Source organism: Chiroxiphia lanceolata, chromosome 1 (assembly GCF_009829145.1).
Source record: "Chiroxiphia lanceolata isolate bChiLan1 chromosome 1, bChiLan1.pri, whole genome shotgun sequence".
Classification (NCBI taxonomy): Eukaryota; Metazoa; Chordata; class Aves; order Passeriformes; family Pipridae; genus Chiroxiphia; species Chiroxiphia lanceolata.
In genome coordinates this window covers 89438440-89461173 of record NC_045637.1, presented here as the reverse complement: position 1 = coordinate 89461173, position 22734 = coordinate 89438440, and the positions used below count along the sequence as shown (strand labels likewise).

At 38.9% G+C, this 22734-nt stretch overlaps 1 protein-coding gene across 1 annotated transcript in view; it reads left to right on the top strand.

Annotated features, from left to right (window-relative positions):
- OFCC1 (orofacial cleft 1 candidate 1) overlaps nt 1-4893 on the top strand; it is a 191375-nt gene extending 186482 nt beyond the window's left edge. Inside the window, exon 23 of the transcript XR_004360692.1 lies at nt 4603-4893. The gene's annotated coding sequence lies outside the window, so the exon portion shown is untranslated. The remainder of the gene's footprint in view (nt 1-4602) is intronic.
- Nucleotides 4894-22734: the final 17841 nt, after the last annotated feature.

The window sequence follows — 22734 nt, the reverse complement described above, 5'->3', positions numbered from 1 at the left end:
GTGAGGACAGGTGGGAGCGAGGTTGTTATTTCTTCATCCAGCACAACTGCAGCTGAAGTGGATTTCTACTCTGTGTGTGTGTGTGTGTCTGTCCGGTTTAAAGGTTTGTTTGGAAGTCGTGTGTTTCTTAATTTGACTATGAATGTTGTGACTGATAAAACAGGTCTTTGAGATTAAGATTAAAAAAAATGCAAGAAGTACAGTGCCGTGAGAATGTGCAAAGAAGCAACACAGAGAGACTAGACCACATTAGCAATAGCACAGGACAGTACAAACAGATCTGTAGGCCTTTATCTGATGCTGAAGGTTTGGCGTCCATGCACCACAGGTTGTAGAGGTTTACTTCACACTTGTAATCTGGTCCTGTGGATTTAAAACCCATTAGGCACTGAGTAAGATAGGTTTATTCCTGGAATAAACCTTCTGGAATAGATTGGAATAATCTTCCAGTCTAGTTTCGACTAAGGAAACCATTGGGTGTACCCTAAAATTATAGTGTGAAGCAGAAAGCACACTAAGTGGGGAGATTGGGAAGATTTGGCCTGAAAGTTCATCTAAGATATTTACCTCTGAAGTTACACATGGCACAGTGTTTGGGATCAGGAAAGACATAAAATGCCCATCTAATGGATCAAAGTTGATGGCTGTCCACTAGGGGAACCTACTCAGCTCTCTGATGGCTTATACTCCCCACAGTAATAAGGTTGTCAGCCAAGTAATTAAATAGCTGTGTGATTTAAAATGCATAAATATTCCTACTAACATGAAAAATATGGTTCACTTTTAACCACATAAACATGTTTTCAAAAAGAAAAAAATGTAATTTAAGAGATTTATTATTATTATTTCAATTATATACTCTGCTGCTGCTTTCATAATTCCCTTTGTCTGTTCTGAGGGAGAAACTCAATCCATACTTCATCTACCACTCATGTACCTTGGGGTAAAGAATAGCACTAAAATGGGAGTTGTCAACCAGATTGAGACTTAGGAACACTGAAGAAGTAATGGAAGACTTTGTATCTTCCCTGAACCCAACGGACATTACTCTGAAGAATTAAATAGGATATTGGTTATGCCCTTGGTTTTCTCTAGTACACTTGTCAGCTGCTCTGTGTGCTATGTCTAATTATGTGCCATGGAGAAGGAGTCCCATGCACTGTGCAGGCTGCAGACCTCTGAAGCCGACTCAGCTGGGCCATACACGGTCCCAGCTGTTATATTCCTGGGTAAGATGAAAAAAAAGGTGCTGAGAAGGATACTCCTTCAAGTGAAGGACCCAATCAGAGGACTTCTCCAGGCTTCTGATCAGATGGGACCTGAACAGGAGCGGAAAGGGGCGTCATACAAGGTCAGAGCTTTGTCAGCAAAGGCTACAGTGTTTTACTGGCTCTACAAGGTTCCAGAAAGGGGAGTGATTTGTCTGTGTAATTAGGTCAGGTCTGTAGTAGTTTGGCTTCCTTTTATTCTTGTTATGTGGATAACTCAGATTTATTTTTTCTTCTTCACGGACTCAGGGGTACAATTTCAAAATTGACGTGGTGCTCATCAGAAGTTAGTAATTGGATAGTGCAACCCATTTGTATGATAAAACTGAACTGTTCATTTTGGTTTCTAAAAGCTAATAGGCATTGTTCCTTCTCTGACATTTGATTTTAATGGCTGTAATGTTGCTCCTGTCTCAACAGCTATATGTCTGGGTGTTTTCCTTGACTCCACGCTTCCTCTGCAGGCTGCAGGAGACTATTTTTAACACTTTAGCTTCTGGCATATGTAGTAGTTTCCTCACTCCTCCAAATGCTGCTTATCCCATGGAGCTGTCAAAGGCAAAGCATAGCATTCAGCAGTGAATTAAAGCTAAAAGCAGAGGTACAGGTTTTCCCAGGTCTGCACTGCTCTAGTTAATTCAGAAATAGCATAATCATAAAAAGAAATCTTCATTACAATTTTGCGTCAGCACGATCCTGAAAGTTGGTTAGGTGACGTGAAACTTTGGTAAAAATGGATGTATAAAACTCCTCTCACTGTATCATTTGCCACTGAATGGAGTTTTCCAAGGTACCACTTTTGTTACTGTAGGACTGGCTTATTGCGGCTCCTTTTTCTTTGGCCTTCAAGCAAAATCAATTCATGAACTATGCAACACTGCTTTAAGGCTTTTTTTATGAGACTAGCCTAATCTACATATGGCATTGTCCCTACTTTACAGTCTTTTAATTGGCTACAAGCATCTTACCATATTGATTGAAAAATTCTTCTTACATTTAGAGCTATAGCTAATTATGATCTTTCTCCTCTCCTTGTCTTCTTGATTTGTAGTTCACATCTCCTTCTCAGGAGCTCACTCCTTTCTTTTTCAGCCTAGAGTTTCCTCTACTGCATCTCATTCCTCCCCTGTTTTCATAAAACCTCATGTCTAAGCCACTGCTGTTAGCAAGATACTGAATAAGATGGACCTGGGGCTCAGTGGCAAATTCTGCTTTCCAAATAAATACTGGGAGGCTCTTGATAGTATCATTACATTATCTAAGATTGATTGTGTAGAGATTATTTCAGTAGCAAAATAGAAAATATAAATAGAAAAAAGTCAACTCTAAGTGTTTTGTTTCGTTTTGTGGAGGCTAAATAGAGGTTACAGAGAAAAGGTCAGTCGGTAAATAAAATGCATATTTCCCTACAGTTAAATACAGTAGAATCCTTACTGAAAGGGCTGTTAAAAACAATTATCACTCTTGATAACTGTAAATGTGTAGCAAAGTTAATTCATGAACATATTGTTATGGAAGGAGTACCAGAAGAAAATGCTATGATGAAATATTGTTTTCCAGAAATCTGACTCTAGTAATTTCTCCCAGATTATGATCCAATGATACATGACCTTCTAACTCCTGCAAAAAAAAAGAGTGTTAAATATTGTGGAATATCTATCTAAAGACTGTTGCATCATGTTGCTGTACAATGCTCACTACTGATGTAATCAATGGGAAATCTGTCTAAGCAAGAAAGATGTGAAATGGTATGCCACACTGTTACGAGTAAAACTGATTGAAAAAATTCCACTTGACACACTGTGTCACAAATGGGGGCCAGAAATTTTAGCATAATTCAGGAACTCAAAAGAGAGTTATTCCAAGATCTGGAAAATGTTGTCATCAATCTCTTCGGAGTAAAATGTGTGAATTATTTTTATTGTTCCATTTTTTAATATCCATATTTCCTTTTTTTATGCCTTATTTTACACATTTAATTTAAATGAGAGCAAATGTATTCTGGCTGAATGTCATATATATGTTGTATATAACAGAACTATGATTAACTATATGAATAATTATCAGTTGCAACTAAACAATTCAGATGGATATTTTCATTAAGAAAACAACATAGGGTCATTATAAGGTTCTGGTCGCTGCCCCAGTCTTAGAAAAAAAATATAGTTCTCTGAACCGCCAATCTGAACTGGTGATAAAATATCCCAAGTAGGCTCACATTAAGCTGGATAATATGCAGGCTGCTTGATTTGTATTGAATATGTGTCTGGTGGCTGGAACCCACTGTAATGAACTAGCCCACAAATCACAGCTTAATGGGAATCTACTTATACATATTGCTTAATTAAAAGTTGTGAGCTTATTAACATGTGTCTTTGGCACTGAGCTTTGGGGATGTAATCTCTGTGCAAATAAGACTAGGTTGTAAAAGTTTTATAGATTGACAATGGTATTAAATTCCATACCTTAATAACCCATCATTTTCTCAAAGCATGGTTCCTATTCTGTATCTGTTCAAAACTGTGACAAATTATTTGTTTGTAATCCTTTACAGTGTAGGACTTTGTGTGCTTGTTTTATCTTAGAGAGCTGGTGCCAATGATGTTTCATCTACTTCTATCCTCTTTTTTTGGGTGTTGCTAACTATTCTGGCTGGCATACAAGCTCAGAGACTTTTTTATTACAGACACCCCATGGCACAACACATTAGTTAGAATTATGCCAGTGTTTCCATTATAAACCTCTGTTTTCGTGGGTTTATAACTTTACTGTAAAAATTTGCTTCGGGCTCAAACTTGGACTAGAAGTTCCAAGAATAGGAGAGAACATTTTTTAACAATTAGAACAAAAATCTGTAGTATATTGTTCTTGGTTACATGATTTTCTTCATTTCTGTATAGATAGTTTCAGAAACACTTCTGTCCAGCTGTTTTTTCTCTATATCTCAGCTAATTCCACTTCATGTTCATTATAGATTTCATTTTACGCAAGGAAAAAAAAGAATAAAGCAATTTCTTGTACACTTTAAGAACGTCTTCTTTTTTCTCTATGAAAATATTTATTTTCAACCTATTTGGTACCTCCCCTTAGAGGCTTTGCTATATGATGATGCTACAGGGGGGAGAAGAAGGAGGGGATTGTTAAATGGAAATAGATGAGCTTTCAGAGGTTGTTGCAAGATTCCACTGGTTTTTCATCAATATCACATGCACCATAGCTGTCCTTTCAAAAGAGAATCATACATTTTCACATTACACCCTCTGAATCACAGATCTGTAAAAGAGTGAAGAAAATAAAGATCTATTCTCACTAGTTTTGGTGTCCTCCTCTTCAGAAACTCTGCTTGAGGAAAAGACTGGCTAGCTGTGGTTATGCCTCCTCCCCTTCATGCCTCATTCCACATCAATGTCCCACCAGAGAGCAGATGTGGCAAAGAACTTTGGTTTTCCCTAGCTGACCTCTTTGTCAAAAAAGGGTTAGAAACCATTGCAAAATGCCCTCTTCATTGCTGCCAGCATCAGATCACTCTGAGTAAGTACAAATGAAACCAGATCTCCTTAAAGGATTTGGAAGTTAGAAGTGAGGACTTGAGTCTCAATGAAGAACTTGAACATGGGGGGACAGATCAGTCTCAGGGGAACTGCATTAAGCCTCATGATGTTTACCAGAGGTCTACATAGTTCTTCTACCCTTGAGAGGATGGGCGAATGTGTGCTATACCTTTGTCTCTTTACTATCATGCTGTTCACTAAAATCATATCTAGGGGACAAATAGGGATGGTTATTCAAACAAACAGGGAGATGGGCAGGATTCTAGTATGCAGATCTGTCATATCTGACATAGACAATCTGAGACCTGTGCAGTGCTGTTTATATGTATACATATATATATATGTACATGTATATATATACATATACATGTACATATATATATATATACACACATATATATATAAATACATAGAAGTAGCTCTGCAGCGTTTAACATCCTGCTTTGCAGAGGCTGCTGAGCTTTTTGGGCTGGAAGTCAGCTTAAAGAAGACAGAAGTTTTCTATCAACCTGCACCTCAGGAAGTCTTCCATCATCCCCATATCACCATTGGCCAATCAGAGCTCAAATCAGTCCAGCAGTTTAATTACCTAGGTAGCATCATCTCCTTGGATGGTAAGATTGACGGAAAGATAGACAACAGGTTAGTAAAGGCATATAGTGCTTTTGGAAAACTCCATAAAAGAGTCTGGCAAAATAAACACCTGAAGAAAAGTACAAAGATCAGTGTTTACAGAGCCATTGTGCTGTCTACTCTTTTATATGGGTCCGAATCATGGGTCATTTACCACCACCACCTGTGACTCCTAGAACACTTCCATCAATTCTGTCTCCATACAATCCTAAATATCCACTGGTCAGATTATGTGACCAATAGATCTGTTCTAGAACAAGCAGCAGTTACGAGTATTGAGGCCATGCTGCTGAGAACACAACTGCGCTGGGCAGGACACGTCTCAAGGATGAAGGACCACTGCCTCCCTAAGATCTTGCTTTATGGTGAACTTGCCACCGGCTGCCGCAAGAGAGGAGCCCCGAAGAGGAGATACAAGGACTCCCTGAAACATCTCAGCCTTGGTCATATTGATCTTCATCATTGGTCTACTCTGGCCTCCAATTGGGAGGTCTGGAGACACACCATCTATAACGCTGTTACTTCTTTTGAGAACGCACACAGGATCACTCTCGAGGAGCAAAGACAACGCAGAAAGAATTGTGTCTTGTCGATACCATCCAAAGAGTCTTTCTGCTCTGCCTTTTGCAATTGGACTTGTCTATCTCATATTGGCCTTTTTAGCCACCAACCTGCTTGTAGCAAGTGTGGGTAAAGTCCTTCCCAAATCTTCATTCGTGAAGCCTAGCCATGAAAAAAATGAATATATATAAATACTGTGCCCTCCCACAGTGTGCTGTCATCAAACCAGGATTATTACCAACCTTTGGAGATTGATGTTGAGAGTCTCACATTTGAGGTGCCCTGCAAGAGGGCATCTACTCCACACTGCAGTTCAACTTGTGTTCAGTCTGTCCTGAGGCCTAAATGCTGTTGTGCCTTCTACAACTTTGGGTTGAAAGCTTTGGGGTATATAACTACCAGGAGTTTACTGCTAAGAGAGGTTTTTGTTGATGAAAAGGAGGAAAAGAAACTGTTTCTGAAAAGAGTTCCTGAATGGCCTGGACCTATTTTCTGCTCCAGTCTTTTGTGTCATGCTGGGTACTATAGTGAGATCCCATCTCAACAAACTTGAGATCCAGCAGCCAGCAGATCTGGACCAGGCTGTGATATTTCACAATCCTGATTGGTACAGAGCCTGATGCAACAGGTGGTCCTGTACGAGGTTTTACAGTGAGCAATATACAATAATGAAGGATTACTCACAGGTGACGAACAACTAGATATTTCTTTCTAGAACAGGATGCAGATGAATATGTCCTAGTTGGAAAAAAAAGTATTGTTTTCGATATACATGCTAAAATAAACTGTATAGCTACTCTGCATTCACAGCAGTCAACATAACTACATATGGCAACTGAATAAACTAAATTAGAATATTCTTGAAGGATTTTCTTTTTGTAGCTCACAAATTTTGAGTTCTGTACACAAAGCACTTTTACTCTAGTTCCTTCATTTTTTGCATTTGTCAGCAGTTCTGACCACTGAAAAATAATTATTTCAGTTTGGCAGAAAACTAAGTTATTTTGAACAACTGATCAGAAAAAGATCAAGTCAGATGTGGTTTTGATTTCAGACTTCACAACTGTGTAGCAAAAAGGAATTTTGAAACAAATTCTTGTTTCAACCTGAATTGTCAAAACATTTAATTACAAAATGAATACACTGACAGAGCTGAATTTCTTGAAGGAAATTATTTTGACAAAAAGTTCAGCAACGTGTCCATATTTTCATAAATCCATTTGATGGCACCTTTTTGTCTAGCAAAATTTTTCCCTGCTTTAGTCCCAAAGCCACACTATTAGGACCTGACTCAAGAAAACAATTAAATACCACTGAAACTGGAACTTGAGAAAGCAACTGAAGTGTTGAGCACGCTAAGTTTCTGGCCTGATTCCTTCTGGAACTCATTCTTCAGAAATCTACTCCCTCTTAATTAATTTGATTAAGTAGCGTTTTGTCTGAGACACCCTCCATTGTGAAGAAAAGGAAAGTAAAAGGAGCTAGTTGGCAGTTAGACTAATGAGAAATGATAATTTCTCTAATACCCTGCCAGGGTCCAGTAAAATACTACTCGCATTACAATAAAAGTTATATTTCCCTAATCTTTTAGAGATGTGTGATTCTTTCAAAATTATATTAAAATCAAAGACTTATTACTGTTCCAAGCCTCAGCCCATTTGTTTTAAGAGGTATGTTTGAATTCCAGGGAAGAAAAAGGAGAATTAATTGCAAATCTGTCCTACACGCTTTTGTATCAGATCCTTTCCACAATTTTATAGTATTTTATTTTTTTATAATAAAAATGAACCTATGTATGTCTTTTGAACATCCTCATTCATTAAGCAGCCAAGGATTGCTTTGGAAGCAATGTTTGTGTGTTATTTAACCTAGGTAAAAAACCCAGAGACAATAACATCAGCCCTCGCTGTGTAGCACAGACAGCTGAGCAATTAACCCATGAGCATCCTCATTTAGTTGCACTTCTCGTGTAAGTGTTGGTTGTGAGAAAGCCTCACAAAGGGCATTCAGAGACACAGCCAAACTGATGCCAGAGTGCTAGGAGAGCAGGGGACAATCATCAAGGGTTGTGCCATATGGGATGCATCCGGGGAACTTGGGGAATGGTGTTGCACCACAGACTGCCCATCTGCTGTCATGGGGGGTGATGGCAGAGGTTGAGCTGTTAATGGCAGTGATGGAAGCTCCAATGCTGTAATGCCTCTCCTGTCCAGGGGAAGCTCGGCGTGCAGCTAGGCATGTGCCTTCCTGGTTTTGGAGCCAACCAAACCTGATTCTCCCATGCTGCCGTGCTCACTGACTCCCTGAGGCTTTGAAGGAACATGTACTGGTCACACAAAGGGGGTATAGTAATTCTGTAGCATCTGGGGTACAAGCAACCATAAAATGGGCAAGACCTGAGAAAAATTAAGCTATTGGTGCAGCTGCTTTCAGCAGGAGATTTTCAGTTGCTTCTCCTTCTGTGCTTCAGCAGTCAAGCATGCAGTGACCTGCCAAGACCAGAGGAACATCCAGACCCAAGCGGGGATCACAGACGCTCCTGAGCCTTTACATAGGTCACACCTAGACAAACAAAGACAAGCTGAAGCCATTAACTCCGTGCTTTTTGGGTCCTCTGCGTATGTGACTCAGACTTTCTCTGACACAGCGTATGAGTATACTTTCTCAAAGATCTAATTGATATTCAGACAGAACTTTCTTCATATTAATGGAATTCACAGGTATGCTTCGGGGAAAAAAATCAGCTTTGTAATGTGAATTTAGGTGTATATTGCTTAATCAAGGTTTTTCCAAATTAATTCACTAACAGTAAGTATTCATGTTGGGTCTCTTTCAAAAGTCTCTTTTTTTCAATACAGTCAATAATTTTTAAACAGTTACAGTTAATTATCAAAGAAAAACTGATGAGGCTGTTTATGACACAATTCAAAACCAATTTCTGTTAAAATATTATCCTTTTTTCTTCCATACTGTAGGTATCCCAGGAAAAATTTGTGTTTTATCTGCTACCCCAGAATACCATTGAGCAGAATTCCATTTTCCACCTAAAAAGCCTCCTAATAGCCTAGTGCTTTACAGAAAGATGAATCAAATCCTTCCTTCACCAGTACAACATCAGCTTCCTGCCCAGAGACTGGTCCTGACAGAAAAGATGCTATGCAATCCAAACTACAACACCAAGGATATAGGTAGAAGAGGAATAAGGCCAAGAGAGGTGAGACCTAAAGAGACGAGTAAGAGAATATAGGGTCGTAAGGTCAACTTTGCCTTTGACTAGGTTGAAATTTAAGGAGTGAAAAGGATAGAAAGAGTTATTTCAAACTACGGAGTAATGAATGCCCACAATGCCTGACAGCTGGATGCAAGTTTCACTGTACTCCCTTGGATGAAACCCTGTTTCTTGTGAAATCAGCTGGAACTTTGCCCACCTACCCCAGGGAGCTGGCACAAATGCTACACAGGGACCAAAGAAAAGGGGTATGGCCATATTGTAGGATGTGATCCCCTTCACCTCACTCAGGAAAATAATCAGTAATTACTCAAGCAATGGAGGCAGAGCTAAACTTCTTAGGCCATTAAGACAAACAAGATAAGGTTACTAGTGTAATATTCTGAGAAAAGCCGCTTGTGTTAATAGCTCCCATGGAAAAGGAAAAAAAAAAGAAAGAGACAGAGATAACAGTTCTCTGGCTGTGTGAATTCCTAAATGAAAAATGGGATTTTGTCTGTGTTGTCTAAACTTCTTGAGCTTACTGAGCAGGAATAGGATGAATAAGACTTAAATTTTTTCATTTATTCAGTCGTGGTCTCAGAGGAAGTCAGCACAGTGAAGAGATAAATGAAATGGTTCTTCAATTGCTTAAGAACAACGAAAAATAAATTTATTCTGACCTTAAACAGAATCATGAAAAGATTGATGTACCTAGTTTTAAAGTAAACCCACATACACATCTATCTAGGGCATATCTAGAACACTTGCTGAAGGATTTATATTATAATGCCAATGATTTCATTGTTTTTTCTGGCCTCTCATGAACATACCCAGAAATGAAAGGACTCTCTTTATCCACCATGCAAGTACAGCTGAAGTGTTGCCGATGCAGACTTTTCTGTCTTGTCCTACTAACTAGGCATCCCTAAAGGTAGGATCATAATTTATTCTTTTTCCAAGAGCACTCTGGACCATGATACTGAATTGGTGAAGGACTGTGTGTCCTAATTCTGAGGAATGAGACTAAAATACAGAATTTTTGACCAGAAGCATTGACCAGTAGGTAGTCATCCAACAGTAAAAGCACCTAGAGCTTGACACAATGTCCACAGAAGACAAAGGGAATATTTTCACTAGCTTCAACTGGGTCCTTTGTGCTCTTGGGTTAGATTTTATCAGCTGAAAACCACAAAAGATATATTTGTGCTTCAATATTTGTATCCTCTCTGAAGTAACTACCTAAAATTAACTGTCCCACAGACGTTTGAGTGGTAAAACTGTAACTGAACTGTGTTCAAGGGATTTATTGTTTTCAAAGCCAATCTAGAATATACTATGTGCAGAACATTAGTTCATATTTGCAAACATGGCAAGTGTCTTCTGAGGCTCAAAGTGTGCTTAAAATGGTGAAAAATGTCTTGCCAACTTGTTAGATAAGAATTTCAAGAAACACCTTAAAAATATGTACCATTAGATCCACTGAATTAACTTCTATAAAAGTAAATATGTATGCTTGAGTCAGTACTTTGTTCTTTTCAAACTTGGATGTGACAAAGTATAGGGGAAGAGTTGCCTTTTTTTTTTTTTTAATTCAGTTGAGAAAAAAAATCTTGGCAGTCTCACAGCTGATTTTCACTGTATTTCTCATGTAATAGTGTAGTATCAGAAGGCTTGAATAAGCATCCTAACACCTGAGATTTGCTAATTGCTGGCTGTAATAAGCACCTGATACCCTAGGATAATACGATATCTTTTCACCTTTCCCTTGTGAGGGCACATTTTGTTGTGTTTCTCCATGCTGAATAGAATGACTACTGGTGCCAGAAAAAATAAAATCAAGATATCTCCCAATAATTTGAGAGACAACATATGTCACTGCTCTAGCTCCCTCCACTCTTGACAACATTTAACAACTTGTGTGTAAACCCATTTGGGAATGACAGAGACAGACAGCAATCAAGGCAGTCCTTCTTGAAGGAACAACTGCAAATCTGACAGAGAATGAGTTTATTTACTCCTTTGCTTCTTCAGACCTTCACAAAGCCATTTGGGAATTACCTTGGGATGGATATGTGAATATGGTCACTGTGAACTCTATTTTTACTGGAAGAAATTTCTTGTATTTCTTATTGCACACAGTCAGTAAATGAAACTTCGTTGGGAACACACACACACACACACGCACACGCAATATCAGGAATTTTACCTCTAATGATCTCAAAATACAATAAAACCAACACTTTAAGATAAGGAGGAACTTACAGTTAGGCATTGTGTTCACTTAGTGCTGCTGACTCTGCGTTTCTAACTCACAGGAGCTGAAAGCAGCTGCTCTGTGAAGAAGCAAAGCCTGCACTGGGTAAAGATTGCAAGGTCTTCCCCAAGCTGCTCTCTACCCCTCCTTAACTTGTGAAATCAGCTGTGCTTTAGAGACAGAATCCTTCCTGCCTTCCCTAAGTCTGCATTCATATCTGCTAACAGAGGTCTTGATTTAAGAATTACTAGCACTGCAATGAATCTTGCTGCTGTTAACGAATGCTGATAAGATTAAATATACATCTTTCACTTGTTAACCTTTTCCCATGTGTTTCCATTAAGCAGCCCTGAACATTTTTGGATGTAACCCATCAAGTCACTAACTTGTTATATTGGGCAGTGACCAGCTGCAGATTCCGAGGCTTCAAGCAACAGACTTAGACTTATGCAGGGGGTTGCAGGCAGAGCACTTGTTCTGCCTCCATGCTAACCCTTCACTCTGGAAGCAGTGGAGTACAGTGCTATTGCCGTGCTGAGGTGTCCTGCTTGGCATATATAAATAAATTGTGGCATTGACTCTGCCATCCTCCCCTTGTTCAGAGCTACAGTCACATGAAGACTTATCTTAAAGTAAGTCACTGCTCAGTCTAAGAATGGGTGGGATCATATATTTGCACATGTTTAGCTCCAGGGGCATGGCTTATTTATGCCTTTGCCTACAGATATTTTGTTAACTTTTTTTTCTTGTATGTGTGAATTTATCCTAACTTTTAGGCTGTGTTGCTTAGCATGGTGATATTTACTGCCTCTTGTTGAATTGGCGGGAGAACACTTTTACTGTTTTTAACCATTTTTGAACTGTATTTCTATTAACATTTTAGTTTACATCACTGAGATCAAAAGCACTTAAAATTGTGATGTGGATATTACTGTGTGGCTTTGGTTTCTACATAGCTGAGCCTCAGTTAAGACTATATATCAGCTGCTGAAAGAGTTTCCAATTACTCCTTGGAGTTTGGCTGTTGGTTTCTGTATGTCAAATGAAATTCATTACAAATTTATCTATATTGTCCCAACTTTAAAATTTCATTGGAATTGCTTTTAGCAAAAACAATGTGTTCAGGCAGCAGCAATGTGAATTTCTGGGACAGAAGAAAGGGTAAGCTCATACATTCAGTGCAATAGCTGCTATAGGTCTTAAAACTTGAGTATTGGTAAAAATCAAAATATTTCCAATAAAATAAAAAGATCTGATTTCTTTTGCTTGTAAAAAAAGCACACAAACCCCATGTTAAATATTTTTTCTCTCAGGTCAGTGTTGCTTCCTTTCTCTGGTTCTTTTAATTTTCTTTTCCGTCTCTCAGTATCTATTTATCATTATGCAGGCTCTGGTCCTTGATTCTCTCTGTGTTTATTTCTGAGTGCCATCAGTATACATACAAATTCACCTCCTTTTGCTCTACTACTGAGTCCCATTTCTTCCTTGCCTCTTTAGACTTGCTTCCTCCTACCCTAAAATGCCAGCTCCTCTCCCTCTCTTCCATCTTTGAAGTGTCTCAGATCTGCTCTGAAAACCATAAGGCTCACAGTCTCTTCATTTTCCAGGTGCTGGTCATTCAGAACTCACCTACAAGTTTTCTGTGTCAGAGTCTGTACCATTTTTTCTGTGAATACATATACTCCAGCAGAAAACCCTGGCCCTGGGAAATTCTGAGCCAGCAGGAGAAGATGGCGTTTGGATAAAGATATTTGCTGTTCTTTTTTCCTGTTATTTCTGGAGAGTTTTAGGGGTTTGTTTCTTTCCTTTCCATTATGTTCTTTTAAATTTGATGTCATTTATTTGTGTGGCTAAGAATGGTTTTGAACAACAGTGATGAATATTCTATTCTAACTCTTGATTCTTATCCATATGTACATAGGTTATTGAAATGGAGGAAAGTAAGGGTGCTACAAAGCAGAGATAACCCTAATACTGACATCAGTAGGTGCCTCTTAGTTTGCAGAATAAACCCTAACAAAATAACCCATACTGTCATGCAATATTTACATTTAAATCTAAATCAGAACATACATGAGGAAAAACTATATATGATGACATTGCAGATTGCCTTTTTTTCAAATAGGTCCTTCAGGGTAGCAGCTGGATTGGTTTTCAGATAGGAGCTTCTTAATCCAGGCAGATGTAGCTCTCATCAGAAGTTAATTTGCAGGGATATTCACATATGCAAATCGTGTCACAACGCTGAAATGCAACCATGTAATGACTGGAAAATGTTATACCCATAAATCATACTACCACGATCATCAAAATTTCCACTCAGGCAGGACAAATTCAACAGCATTTATGTCTTTCCAGCTTTTAGCCTGTAAAAAATCTGTGTTTTTGGAGACTGTGTTACACTTGCGATCTTAAAAGTCCCAAGTCTGGTATAATGAGTCCTCAAGTGCGTTATAACTTACCAGTAATTACATTTCAACATTTCTGCTTTCAGCAGTTAGTGTTTTATTCATAAACATTTAAACACTGAATTGGGCATAAAATAAGAATGTTGGCAACAACCCGGCTTAATTTCATTAACTATTAGGTAAATGTAGTATTGCTTCTTCAAATAATCCTTGGTTTGAATGCTAAAGATGTAATGAACTTCATGGTTCATAGCATCTGACATTGCTTAATTAATGGGTGCATTTATAGTACATAGGCCTCAGTAATTGATTTATATGCATGATTTGCACATACAGCTGTTAGTTCCTGTAGGAAAGTCATAATTCAAATATGTGCATATATTCAAGATATGGGGAAAGGGGGAAAAAAACCACCTCACAAACTCGTCGAGTTCTCAACAAAACATGATAACAATAAATACCACAGGAAAAATAAATAGCACTGGAAAAAAACTACCAGAAGAAACATTATTGTGATCACTTTGAATCTCCACAGTTCACACATTTCAAATGGAAAACATGACAAAATTCTTCTCAGCATTTTTTTCATCTTCTCAGTAGATGTGGTTAAGTCTATATATGCCCACACACCTCTGTGAATCTGTTCATATTACAGTGTGTGCTCAGTGAATGGAGTCCACATTTTCCATGCTCGTTTGAGTTTTTCTCCCTCACTCAAACACACATAAACACACACACAAGGTATACATAATTTAGATTTAAGAGCAAGTACAATAAAGCTAAGAAAAGGTTACACTTAATATCACACATGTTTAGTCTTGGGGCAAATTTTCTCCTAAACAAAGCCAAACATTGGAGGCAAGAGAATTCAGCACAGGTTTCCTAGCCTGTCCAACAGATTACTTTTGAAAGCCAAAGTGGTGTGTTGAGAAGTCGATGCTGAAGAATAACTGAGCTCTGAGTAGAAAGAGGTCTCCTGTGGCAGTTTAAAAAAGGTTGAGGAAGAGAAACAGCTATTTCTGGATTATCCATTACCTTGGAGCTAAGACTGCATCCTTCCTAGTACTTTTCTTGCTGTTCAGTGTATCCCAAGCAACAGTCCCAGGTGCCAAAGCAAACGTCCCCATTCCAGCACACAGAGTTCCAGTTCTCCCATCTTTCTTCCTTACACTGACAGCTACCCCACATTAGCAGCAAACCTTATTTCAAGGGTTCTTGTAGGAAACACTTGCCATTTTAGGGTTTTTGGTTTCAGTTATCAAAGCATTTCATTGTACATTAAGAAATGCAGAGCCTAGTCAGCTTGATGGCTTTCGCAACCCTGGCTCCATTTCCTGGTGCTCTAAGGCAACACTCAGCTTTTCACTCTCCAGCCCCCTTATACACTCTGCATCTGCTATTCTAATGCCTGCATTCATCAGTAGACAGGCAATAATAAATTTTCTTCTTTCCTTTCTCTTTTCTTTCCAAAGGCTCTCCCTTGTACACACGTTTGTCATTTCTTCACTATTGACTGCTGACTGGCCAAACCTCCATGAACAATAATTCCATTATAATATAAGCCAGGGGCATGGCTGGCTTTATGGTTTGACTGGAAGCAGGTGAAAGGGTGGAAAGGAGATTATTTTAAACTCTTAATCATCACTCATTTTTTTTTCAACGTTCATTGACAGCCTGTAGTGGAAACTATATTTTTTCTTATGAACCCAGGCACTCTTCCAGACTGTTATTCCTTGGTATTAGCCCAATGCTTTCCTTCTGAGGGTATTATGGCAGTCTTCTGAAATCAAATCTTTCCCACAGTGTTAGTGACTATGTCCATACAATCTGGAAAGGCCTAGCCCTCAAACTGGTGGACTAATGTGCTTTATATCAAAATTTCATTTACATCACCAAGACCTAAGAGGCATGAAGAACAACAGCCGAGGGTCTGAACCACAAGCCTAGTTCCCGCACAGTGCAGATGACTTTGTGCTATGTGGATTGAAAGTCTCATACTTCAGCTATTGCTTGAGAAATGCTGCTGAGAAATGTTGAGTGATTCCATTTGATTCAGAAGGTAGATAGGTTAGTTAAAAATAGAGATGGTGGTGTAAGGTAACATCTGCCATTCTCCCATTGTAGATGCACCTGTAATGAAGTAGAGGTAGTTGATGAAACTGTGGAGTGGTAAGGACCAGCTCAGATCTTAACATCTCCAATGCAGCATTGATGGGCATAGTTAGAGCTATCACAGAAGAACTGTATCACAAAATAATTTCACTACAGAGATATGGTGCCCATCATGAATGAGTTTGGAGTCAAACTGTACAACTGTAGAAATATACCAATGTTCACTTTAATGGTATGTCCATTTTATGGTATCTGTATGAAATGCACACACTGTTTCAGCTTTCCTGGAAATGTGCAGTAGTCAGGATTTAGTCCATGGAGGGAATTGCTGTAGCCGCTGCTATCTTTTGTAGTGGACTAAAGTGACAGACAGAGAATTAAGCGACATTTAGGAGACATTCTATTAGCATTGGCTGATTTATATCATATATATGAAAAAAAAGGAAGTAATTAGAAATCCTAAATCTAAAGAAGACTAAAAGTGGGAGAAGAAAACACAAAAAATGTATTGCCATTTTTGAGGTCAGATGATTAAAGGACTTTTCCTCTTGTCCTCTTCAGTCTGATTTTACTGATCTGGAACACTGTTTACAAGTATTTTGCTCATGGGTTTAGATTTTTGGGAGGGTTGGTCTTTAAATTATCCTCAAATCATTACATATTTTTCAGAGCAACAGGACGAGTTACTTGGAAGATGTAGGCAGAAATGGTGATTATCTAAGATAAAAAATACTGTGTAATATAAACATTTTTTTGCTAAAGCTTCCTCCTCTCCAAAACATAATCGAGTTCTCATTGATTTCAAAAGCAGTTGGGTTTCATCTGATCACTAGTTATTAAACAGCTTCTAAAGCTATAAAAAACCCCAAAGCTTTGCTAGAAATAATCTTTGTTTCCTTGCCAGACTGTAACAATAATAACAATTATATATAAACATTCATATACACACATTTCCTTTCCATTTTTATATCTTCAATCATCTGGAGTTCTTCAAGCATTTTATGCAGGTGAGTAAAAAATAATTATCTTTGTTTTGCAGGCACAAAGGGAAGGTATGGTTGAAATTGGCAGAAAAAGGAATAATAATGTGAATTTTCCACCAAGATTAAAAAAGACCCCATTTATATGAAAACTGCTCTGGGTTTCTTTGACCAACCAGGCTGTGTTCAGCATTTTTTACCCTTTCCTTTACTTTTCTCAGCCTCCCACATCTCCTCGAGACAAGGTTTGAACTCTCACAGCAGCCTCAGCAACGTTCTTAATGTTAAATTGGACAATTGGTAGAGCGTATCTACCAAGTTTGTGTTCCTTCTGTTCAGATAGGACCATTGTTAGGTGTGCCATTTCTAGCAGTCTAATTCTCATCCTCTTGCTCTCATTTGGTGTGCTCTTTCATACCCCATCAGGGGCGGGCTGGCACTGCTAGCAGGGGCCAATCCCTGGCTGCCTACACCTATGCCAGTGCCCAGACTATGTGAACAGGCAGCATTCCTAAGCAAGGGTAAGAACACTGGTACATGCCATGTCCAGGAGCTCTTTTTTTTTTGGCTCCAAGCAGTTCACTATCTTTTGCCCACAGGGCACATGTCCTTCTCACCATGTTGCTGAGCAGACACCACTCTTCAGCTGCAAGGTGGCCACAGTCCTTCCCTTCCCAAAATCTGTCCTTACCCAGGCGTAAGGGTATCTGCAAGGTTAATGGTAGATACCTAGTGGTATCTGCAGGGATAATGATAGATGAAGAAACAAAAAAGACTGAAGGCATTAGCTGTTTTACTAATGTGGCAGGATGCTAGTTAGTATACATCAGATAGCACTGGAAACACCTGATTTTTCGATATGTATTAATGTTTTTCCTTGCTGAAGTGGTGAATCTTACTGTGTGCCATGTCCTCCTGACTGGTTTTAGAACATGTTCTTTCCCATAGAATGGTTCCCAAGTTTGTGGATGTTTGCACAGCAGGGAAACATGTTCAAAGCTGCTGTACTCTCATTTGAACTACGTAAAAACATATGGATATGATCTTGTGATTAAAAATAAAATTTCCTGAAAACAGTTTCCTGGGGAAGTATTCGGCTGCTCTGCAAAGGGATGGCAGCTAATTCTAACTAAGGAGCACTTTAAAACTATTAGGAGAGAGTAATTCTAGCAGTTCTACAGATGATTAAAAAGTCATTTTCTCAAATATTCTCACTGGAGGTTTTTTTTCTTTTCTTAAAGAAAACGTTTAATTGCTCCAATCAACCATAGCTACTTTCTGTTCATGATGTAATGTGTATACTCCCATCACAAGGTATATGGTAATTTTTCATGTTTGATTATGAATGTATTTCCCGTAGTTCCTATCAGACACCTTTAATTGACTGTAAGTCGCTCCTCATTAAAGAAAGAAGGACTAAAGTAAGATGAGAAGAGGAGCACTCTGGTTTTGCAGTACTACACCTGACACACTTGTTAATGTAACCTCTGATAGACATAGACTCTATTATTTTTCTGCTCCTCCAGCAAAAGCAGCAGAAGTCTCATCTGACAGGTAGGTGAGGACAACTTTGATTTTAGTTCTAGAATTTGCACTGGCATCACTCACCTATGTACTACAAAACCAGTCTCTCTAACAAGCAAAAGAAAATCTTGCTAGCAAATGTCATCAACACTTGTAATATTAAATAACTCAAGTGACCAAAGACTGGGACTCCTCTTGCTGTCCTGGATGTTGAAGTTAGACATCTCCTCTAGCACGCAGCAAAAGCTGTTCCACACACACCACTACTTGAAGATGTGGCGTGGCAAGTAACAAAAGAGTCCATGTTTTGCTAACATCCTGTCTAAGTCCTCAGTTTTCCCTGATAACTTATCTTCAGGTCTTGCACGAATAGTGACACAGGACAATCAGGTATCCAGCCAATGTGCAGCATGTTGGTAGCTTTACTTATCTTTAGATTCTGCCTGTGTAATAAATCCAGCACAATTTATGATTTTTTTAAAATTCCAGCATTGCATGGATAAATAGTATTCATATTGCCATGTCATTTAAGATGCTATTGCAATCTTTTTACTCTGTAGCACTCAGAAGCAGGCAAACTGAGCAATTTCACCTGGCAACTCAGATTTGGCAAATGATTTGACAGTACTGTTTGATGAGCAATGTACACAGAAGGGGAGCTAGGCTTCCACCTCACTGTACTCTTGGGATAAACAGTTTCATTTCATTATGAAAAACAATCACACCAAGCGTCACTATAGAGCTCTGAAGTTCATTCAGTATCAGGGGTCTGCATTGCCTCATGTCTCATCCATGGGAGCCACCATTCAGCAGTGTCATCCATTACTTTTTCTTATAGATTTGTTTCTTCACTAGAATAGACTCAAACGCATTTTCTGTGATATAACTCTGAATCATTTTCTTTTTTGGAGGGAATTTTTTCATCTTTAAGGACCACAGTAGCAACACTGAGCTGCTCATGGTGGAGCAGTTCCATAAATGAGCTTTTGGCATGGTGCCTGGCACTTCCATTGCTGTGAGATATAATAGCTGTCAGTGATTTAATCACTAGGACCAATCCAAAGTAACTTGCTTTCAGGGACTCAGAACCTAACTTTCTCTCAGCATTTTGAATTTTCAGACCTTGCACAAGAGCCCACTAAATCCCAAAACTTCTGTATGATTTCCCCAAGGGCTTTCATGGAAGTTTTGAAAGATCTAACATTTTTATTTGCTTTAAAAGGGTTCCCAGGAGCACACCTCAAGGACTGGGTACTCTGGTGTCATAAAAACTTGAAACAACAGCACCTGTAAGCAAAGAGCAGCCACAGCTCAGAGCAGCAGAGTGCCGGCAGCGACTTGTTGGGCTCTCCCTGTTCACACTGGTGGTGCCCAGAATGCCTTGGTTAGGCCTTTGAAGTAGGAAAAAAAAGACCTGATGCTGCCCAGTTTATTCCACAACATGCCTGGCCTTGCCAAATGCAGACTGCAGCTTTCCCTTCACTTGTAACCTTGGTCTGGAAGCAGTCACAGTGTTCGTGCTGATGCTCCAAACTCCATCCACCTTCCCATATTCCTTGAACTCTTTCCCTACGTGCAGCAACCTGTCTAGTCTCTGGGTGGTTTGCTAAGAGAAGCAGTGTCTACACCTGTGGCTGTGACCATAGGTAAGCTTCTGCTGACATAAGCAACATCATCCTTTCGAGTCACCACAAAAATCTGACCTCACCCAGGATGACTTGTACCTTTAACAGCTAGAGAACTCATTGCTAATGTGAGTTTTGCTCTTTATTTCACCTTCTGGCTTAGCACAACACAGTCTGATGGTCTACAGGAGAGAGCGGGGAGGGCTAATCAGGACACCGACACCCTATTAATTAGTCCTTTGCCCACTCTGTGTATTTCTATGCCCCTGAGCCACCCATGTCCAATGACACAGTAGCATTCAGCATGTTATAACGGAGAATACTACATTCAAAAAAGAGACCAAGACCAAGAGAACCATTACATTGCTGTGGAGTCCCTCTTTGTTGTGTAATAATAAGACCTCATAATTTGCTTGTGACAAACAAATAGTTCATTTGTATAACTGCTTAGTAGCTCTATTTTTCTCTCTGAAAACCAAGTACTTAATTTTGTGACCCTCTAATCTCTGCGTTAGGCTTGAACTTGAACAGCTCAATCTATACCATTCCCCAAACTTTCATCAAGTCATACTCCTTTGCTATAGTCCCTTCCATCTGACCACACCAAACAATCATACCTTCCCTTTGCCCCTAGACAGCTGTCTTTTCTCACATCAGTTAATTTTGTCCTCACACCAGTTATGGACACATACCTGACTAACAGGATAAGATACATTTATGGAAAAGAAAGAGCAGAATTTAACAGGGTGATAGTTGCCTCTAGCACAGGTAGCTCTATGCTATCTGTGACCAAGGCTCTGCAAAGTTATCCTGAGATGGTAACTTTTCTGCCTCCATTTTCTCATCTCTGAAACCTCCTTTGCAGAGACTCCTTGAGTCCTTTAGCTGTTCCTGAAAGCTCAACACTATAGTAATTAAAAACAACATCTCTGTATTCCTTTAAGGTATGGAAGGCTGCCTGGCCCATGTGAAGTGAGTCCTGAGGAAGCATTGCAGAGGGGTGAGGAGAAAGGAAAGATGCCTCAGAGATTTGTGTTGTGTTGAAACCCACCTAACAGATAGCCTTTGGTAGATGCAGCATAGAACCTCTGCTGACAACTGCATGATAATTAAAAAAGCAAGGTCATATAAATGGATATTGGTAATTATTGTGTTCCCTTTTTGCCCTTCACACACGTAGTTGCTCTTGTGACTACTGCCAAAAGATGGTTAAGGGTGAGAGTGAGGAAAAACTATACAAATTATACTCATATAAAAGGGAGAACTGAAGTCAGTATATAAGTCATATAGCGATTTATGAACAGGGCTCCAAATACTGTCATAAATGCACCAATTACTTTGTTATACAGGATTTTACAATTGCTGAAACATTTAGAGTAACTCTTGCAGTTAGGACACACAGATTTTGCTTTATCAGGGACGTTAATAAATGCTTCAGGTACATTTACAGATATCTTTTTTCTATATTCGAATCCAAACAACTCTTAAACTAATCTTGTAAAATCCATCCTACGGAAATGTGCTAAACCAAGCTTGCATTTAAAAAAAAGAAAAAAACCATTTGATCTCAAAATATTACATGTTATTTATATGCATTAACTCATTCTGTCCCAGGGCTAGAGACAGGTGTTTGTTTAGTTACCTGAAAATCCATATTTGGCAGAGTTGTGCCAAGCTATCAACTTTTCATTTCTCTAATTCTAGCACTCAGCAGCATGTCCAATGAAACGCTGCATGTAGTGGGAGACTGCTTTCATTTTGCAGGTGTTGGCTTTGGTTGTCTTTACAGTGGTTTAGGTGACTGCAGGCCTGGAGGCAATGACATTATGCCATCCGGATGCTCTACCTTTCCTAGAATGGCTGAGGGTTGATACAGGTTCTGGTATTAAACTGTCTCAGATGATGCCATCACTGAGAAATCCCAAAAAGCAGCTGCGTCCTGGTAGTGACCCCCTACCATGCCCTAAACCACTGCTGGGGTTCTATCTATCTCAGCTGAGGAAATGGAGCAGAAAGCTTTTGGCTATCTATCTGGGGATGCCTTTTCATACTAAGTGTCCCTGGGAATAGAGGTGCAACCCTCTGTGAATTATTATTGTACTTTACAGAAAACATCAGGTTCAACCAAAAAACAAGTTGTGTTATAACAAGGGGAAAAAAGGAGAATCAGGTAATGAAACAGTAATAAAATTGAAAACAATTTCAGTTTAAAAAGTTTAAGTGCTTCCACACTCAGCCTCACTGCATAAAGTTGACAGTCAAATGTTAAACAGTACTCCATCTCACTGAATTTTATGTCATTACAATAACAACATTATTAAACTTGATATGGTTTTCTTTTTAATTTCAATGAAACATATTTCCTGATCTTTTCATAAATATGACCTTTGGGAACCACAGCGATCTAGACATTTCTTTATTTATCCTGCTGCATCAGCTAATACTGCCAGTCAGAAACTCTATTGGAAATTATATAAAAGCCCTTACAGGGTACAGTAATATTGCAAGCTAAATGTTGTATTAGAACATTTTAAACTAACAAGCTGAAAGCTTTCTTCTATGAAATTACTTGATGTGTTTCTGTGGCCAAGACAGTATCTGCAATCT